Raw genomic sequence first — 6,831 nt, 5'->3', positions numbered from 1 at the left:
TATATTGCTCCATTGTAAAACAATTGTAGTATCAAACTATTACATGATTTCTCTGCTATTTATTTATGTAACTTATCGAGTTAAGATTCATATCCTTTTGTAAAAGGTATTGGTTATGATAATAAAGAAATAGAACAACAACGAATTAAAATAAATATATTAGTATCAGTTAATGGTAACACAATTTAAAATGTGATATGTTGATGCATATTGATTTATGGCCTATTAACTTACCAGACATTCACCTAATAAAAAGAAAAATCAATAGAAATATTTAAAAGGTTTTTCCCTCAACAATTATTTAATATTGTATTTTTCCACTTAATTGGAGCTAAAGCAAATGTTAAATGTAGAATTATATGTTTGATAATTTGCTGCTATTCATATGTACAATACTAAAATCAAATTTGATAAATGTATTTATGTCGGATTAAGTATACTTTCTATATCAAACAGAATTAATGTATGATTTTCGTTATAAAGTTATGACACTAAATATGCAGAATAATATTGAAACATGGTATCAAGATACAGATAGAAATTTTTGCAATATTAAAATAAATTTTGGGACAACTCCATCAATATATAAGACATTTTCGCTGATACATAAAGTTATTCCATGAAAATTACTGCATTAATTTGTGTTATTATTTACAGAGAGTACAGGACTTTTTCAGTCAAGTTATTGTAAAACTAAAATCCATTCTCCATTTCAGATATCTGAGCCATCCTGTGGATGAATACCCAATGGAAAATATATATAAGTTGTATTGAACATTTTTACTGTACCACGAAAACATCAGATAATAATAAAATAAAAATTAAGGAGATGGGATAATAAATAATCCACAACAATAAGCTGAGTCAGTGTGGCGAAAACAGGTTAACTTCTAACAATAACAGATGACACCTTTCTCACACCAACTTTAACAGACAAATTTTCACCACAAGGACCCTAGACCTTGACATCCGGTTTTCTTCCTAGTTAGATGTTAAAGTTGATGATCTTTAAATATAAGTGGGCTTCAGTTTTCTCTGTTCTGTTCCGATGTCAGCCTTTGTGAATGCTGCAATTTAAAATACACTGTGGAATTTTCAGTTCCCTTATGTTAAATGTCATTCCATCTTTACATACATTTTAATTTAGAGATTGAGGAAGACAATCTTTATGTTACTGATAAAACATTTTAATGACTGATTCGTTTTATTTGGTGCTGTTCACAAACAGTTACGTCAGGGAGTGCTTGCCTTCTCTGCTTTCTGATGTTAGTAACAGGAGAATCACAGCAATGTGGAACCCATTACTATTGACTGTGACAGTTTGCAAGAAGTAGTTCGTATAAGTCATAATTTCTCTGTTTAAGAAATGGAATCACAAGGTTTGAAACTTAAAATTTAATTATTATTCAACATATTAACCCTGTAAATCAATAAACACAGCCTCACTGCAGAAGTGAAGCACACTGGAGCAAAGGAGAGAACGAAATGATTCTTCAGTGACAGTACCTAACACTTACGACTTGATGCAAATATGGAGTGAACAAACAATACTTAGAAAAAGAATACGTTACAAATCTGAATACACAAGCACTCTAAACAAATCATTTATTATTTTTCAAAAAAGAAGTAGAGAAAATTTTTCAAATTTTTACTTAAAACCAGATTTACATATATTAGTTATGTGATCTTACAGATTAAGTACATGACAACAAATTATTAAACTTACTATTAATATCTGGTGGTGAAAATTTTTTTTATTTTTAGTATATCATGCTTAAAAGGATTATTGTTGGTACAAATATACATAGAGATTTAAACGTTGATGATTTTCTTATAACACTAAGTGTCGCAGATGACTTTAATTATTTTATAAATTTTATATATTACTTACAATGCCCCTATGATAATGTATCTATTATATTTTCAAATACACTTGTTTTAATATCATCTTGACTTAGCGTTTTTTGTATTCTTGATTTGTATATATTTCTTGTTTTCTACCTTAAATTTATTAATTTTTCTGTAGTGTTCTAAATTGTTAAACATATTATCTTTATAGCATTATAAACTTGATTTATTTTTAATTACACAGTTCTTAATTTTTTAGATTGTCACCATCTTTATAAGCATGAGGTTTTTCTCTTGACCCAAAAAATTCTTTAATTACGTTACCACTACATTCATATTAAAGTTTAGAAACAACGTTTTTGTTTACTTGTGAAATTATTCAAAATAAGTTGAAGCTTTAGGTCATAACTGTCAGTTTAAATTAGTATATTTCTTTAACCCTTCATGAGTTTATATTTTAATACTTAATGAATATTTGTAAGTTGATTACATGAATAAATATTGTTTATGATGTCTACAATGAACTATACTTTAATTTTTTTAACTACAGTAAATATTAATCAATTTTCATTTTTACCTGGATCAAGCTCTGATTCAGGAGCTACTGGTAAATCTATATGCAAATCGTGTTATTTCTTTGTATATTCTAAATCTACTTCACATATATAACTGTTTTGACAATTGTTTGGATTTCACTTATTTTAGTGCAATTAAAATTATTTGGTACATCTCATCGAAATACACCTCTTGGTAATTACTGGTTCATACCATAACCATATAAGTTATTTGCACCTAGATATTGTATGTAATTTGATATTTCCTTATTATTAAAATGTTATCAGTTTTTATTAATTGCTATTACATTTCTTTCAGAACATTCTGAAATTTCTCTTCTTATTCGTTTCCCAACCATTAAAAGAATATCATTATCATGTAATAGTTCGACATATTGTTCAGTTAGTTTTTACATTGCATCCCAAGATAAACCCAATGCTGAAAAATACAAATAAGGATCTCGATTATATGTTTTTATACATGTTAATCTAAATTTGTCAAAAATATCAGCTAGCATTACACCAGTTTTAAGAAAAATATGATGTATTCACCCAAACATTTTAGACTGTATTTTTCCAAAACTGATGATCTTCATCAATTATATTACAATTTCTTAATTTATTGTAATTTTTTTTTTGTGTTTCTACATATTTTTTCCTCTTCTTATTACTAAATTAAATTATTCTGGAAAAAATTACGTATTGATGCTATATAATTGATTTTTCAGTAAATTTGTTGATCGTATGTCATTTGAAAAAGTCATAAATTTAAATGTATCTACAAATCAATTTTTTTATATTTTTGTCCATTTACTTAAACTAATATGTCTGTTTTCACTATTTGTTAAGAGTTCCATTTCTGTATTATCATAACCAAGTTCTTTTACAAGAAGATGTGAAGTATAACCCGACATAATTATATAAATAATTGGGACAAATTCAATTGGTTGTACTTTTAAATTACAAATATTGATAAATGGAGCAGAATTTTTTTTCCAGTTAGATGACTTCTTGTATCACAATATTTACAAAATGTTACATTTTTTTCCTTCAAATGTTGGTGATTTTGTGTCTTCTATTTCAAAAATTTCCTATAAAATTTACGATTTTTTAATTGTTACACTTGATATTTCTCATTATCAAATGAGCAAAAATAATTAGATTATTAAATTATATTTTCTATTTCTGGAATATGATCAACATATACAAGGAAATCAATACTTCAATGAATGTCTTTACTATATTTATTGACAATCTATTAGTTTACTATTTAGTTTAAGAATCAATTTATTTTGGGATTTATTTAATTCCTCATAAAGGATTATTATTTAATTAATATTGGTATTGAAGCTTTATGTGATAATGTTTTAAAAGCAATTGAAGAAAATCAAGAATTTGAAAATCAATTAATTCTATATAATAATTTTTTGAGACTTATGATTATATATTAAATGAAAAGGATATTCGATATTTCTTCTAAAATTACCAGATTAGAAAATGATTAGTAAACGATTGGTAAAAATACATATGAAGTTACAGATGTATTAATGAAACATTCATCTGAAAAACAAATTACTATAGGTAATTTAATTGAAAAAGTGTAATGGTGAAGATTTATCAAATTATGCAGATACATTATTAAATTGAGGAGTGGTTTATGCTGATAGTTAGACAAATAAAATAAGAACAAGTAGAGGAAATAAAACAAAATCATGATGGATATTTTCCAAACTAAAGAGGATATCAACTGTAGATATATAAAAAAACTTTAAAAAAACCTTAATAAGTTTATTATAGATTATACTATGCAATTAAAAATGAATAATGTATGTGGTATATACATAATTGATGAATTAATAAAAAACCAATAAATAATGATGGTGGTATAGTACATTTATCTAGATCTGAATATCTTGGTACTTATTCGATTTGTTATTATAAAAGTAATGATAAAAAATTGGTTATTGATGCATTTGAATGATGAAATATGTGTCCATTTTTGTTTATTTGTTTTAAAATAGCTTTGTGAGAATTATATCTTTAATGACCGCTTTTCAAAAAACTTTAAATGTCAAAAAAGTAAACAATTTACGAACAGATAATGGGAACGAATTCTCTAATTAAGACTTTATTGAAGTAATAAAAAAATAAACATTAATCATTATTCAAAATTTTACAATTAAAAACATATGTTAAATGATTTAATGGAACACTTACAGAAACACTATGGATGAAATTTGCTTTACAAGGCAATTATAAATGACTAAATGTAGTAAAAAATCCAATTGATAAATTCAATTACAAGAAACATTTTAAAATAAAAAAAGGGATCAATGGAAGTTACTGAAAAAATTTAAAATAAGTAATATTATGTCTAGTAAAATGGATACATTTTGGCACTTAATCGACAAAATTCTTCATTTACTTTACACTACATATGTATTTCACTTTACTTACAACTACTTATTACTTGTGGAATTATATATATATATATATATATATATATATATATATATATATATATATATATATATATATATATATACCTGTGTGTGTGTGTATGTATATATCATCTCTTTGATAATCACTTGTATCAAAATAATCAGTCATTGATTCTATATCTTTGTAGAAATTATCAGTTTTAATTTTGTAAATATAACTATCTTTAGCATCATAACATAATTCAATATTTTCTCCATATTTAGGTCTTATAACATCTACAGTGAAAATCATACAAAAATCTTTATATAATTCAAGTAAACTTAATCCAACCCAAACAGGTTTATCAAATGATGTTTTTGATTTATACATATGAATGGATTTTCATGAAATTAGTTCTACATTTAAAGTTTCGTTTGGATACAAGTCTCTTATGCACTATTTATTACTTGAAACTAATTCTATATTTCGTCTATTTCTTATATTCTCCAATGCTTTAATGGATACCTTCTTTTTTTCATAATCATCAAATGAATAACCATTATTAAATACATTAATTACATTTTGATAATGTTTACATTAATTCAAGCTATTTTGCTTTTTAATTATTTTCCGTAAATCAATATAAGATGATTCTTTTAGTGCAATAAATCATTAATTTATAGTTGAAAACTAATGATTCTATTTTTTGTCCTTCATTTAATTTTTTTCATTTGTTTGTCGATTTTATTCACTATGTAAATTACAATTTGTCTTTTAACAATGATGTAATTTGAAATAGACTTTAATGAATAATTTTTTTTGTTTTTTACTGCAGTTAAGAACTGATTATACTAAAGTACATCTACACTATTTTAGTTAATTATTCAGTTTTAATCTGCCAGGAAGTTTCATATCAGTGCACACTCCGCTGCAGAGTGAAAATCTCATTCTGGAAACATCCCCCAGGCTGTGGCTAAGCCATGTCTCCGCAGTATCCTTTCTTTCAGGAGTGCTAGTTCTGCAAGGTTCGCAGAAGAGCTTCTGTAAAGTTTGGAAGGTAGGAGACAGATACTGGCAGAAGTAAAGTTGTGAGTACCGGACGTGAGTCGTGCTTCGGTAGCTCAGTTGGTAGAGCACTTGCCCCCGAAAGGCAAAGGTCCTGAGTTCGAGTCTCGGTCGGGCACACAGTTTTAATCTGCCAGGAAGTTTCAATACATTTACTATTTAGTTTAACAGTAAATAGTTTACTATTTTGTTTAACAATCTATTAGTTTTAAAATAATTGTTTCAGTGAGTAACGTATGAATCAGGTAGTATTATCATTTAATTATTAAAATAATAGAGTTAATTTGTACATTGATTAATTTCTTTAAATATTTAAAACTATATTGACTTACTGGAATATCTGTTGTTTTTATGTTTATTCAACAAGTTTAAAACAACCATAATATTAAGAATTATTAAGTAATGTAAAAAATTGTGGTTAAAATTAATAAACCAATTGTTAGTCTTATTGAATATAATGAAGAAATTATACCATTAGGCGAAGGTGAAAATAATTCAGCTGTTGAATTTGATTACTTTATTTTAGAAAATCTAGACATTGTTAGAAATTATTTCAGTAGAGGTAGATATAAACGTATAAATTGCTTTTATTTAGCATAACCTAATTCAATAATACCAAACAAATACTTAGATAGAATTTAATTTTTTAAAATATTATTAGAGAAGAGGATAAAAATTTGTATTATATATACCATGAGTTTACTAGTGGAGATTTAAATTTGGTTAATTTTAAAGAATTGTTTATGTTGGAATGATGAATTTGGTTATTTAACTACAGATATCTGTAGAAAACATATTGAGGCAACTTTAGAAATAAAGTCCAAAAGAAATTCTATATTTTGTTAGATTTTTGGATACTCTTTTACATACATTTTGGAAAAGTGATGAAAATGGGTAAGGATTAGAAAATACTTTAATTAACAAATTGCCATTTGATATGCAT

General features: G+C 25.5%; 1 non-coding gene across 1 annotated transcript; it reads left to right on the top strand.

The window, feature by feature from the left end:
• Positions 1–5,932: 5,932 nt before the first annotated feature.
• Trnas-cga (transfer RNA serine (anticodon CGA)) lies at positions 5,933–6,007 on the top strand. Its single transcript has one exon. It is a non-coding gene; the product is annotated as a tRNA-Ser (tRNA).
• Positions 6,008–6,831: the final 824 nt, after the last annotated feature.

The sequence above is a fragment of the Schistocerca gregaria genome, chromosome X (genome assembly GCF_023897955.1).
Source record: "Schistocerca gregaria isolate iqSchGreg1 chromosome X, iqSchGreg1.2, whole genome shotgun sequence".
NCBI classification, from domain to species: domain Eukaryota; kingdom Metazoa; phylum Arthropoda; class Insecta; order Orthoptera; family Acrididae; genus Schistocerca; species Schistocerca gregaria.
The sequence above is the reverse complement of the archived record's forward strand: the minus strand, read 5'-3'. Positions and strand labels throughout refer to the sequence as shown.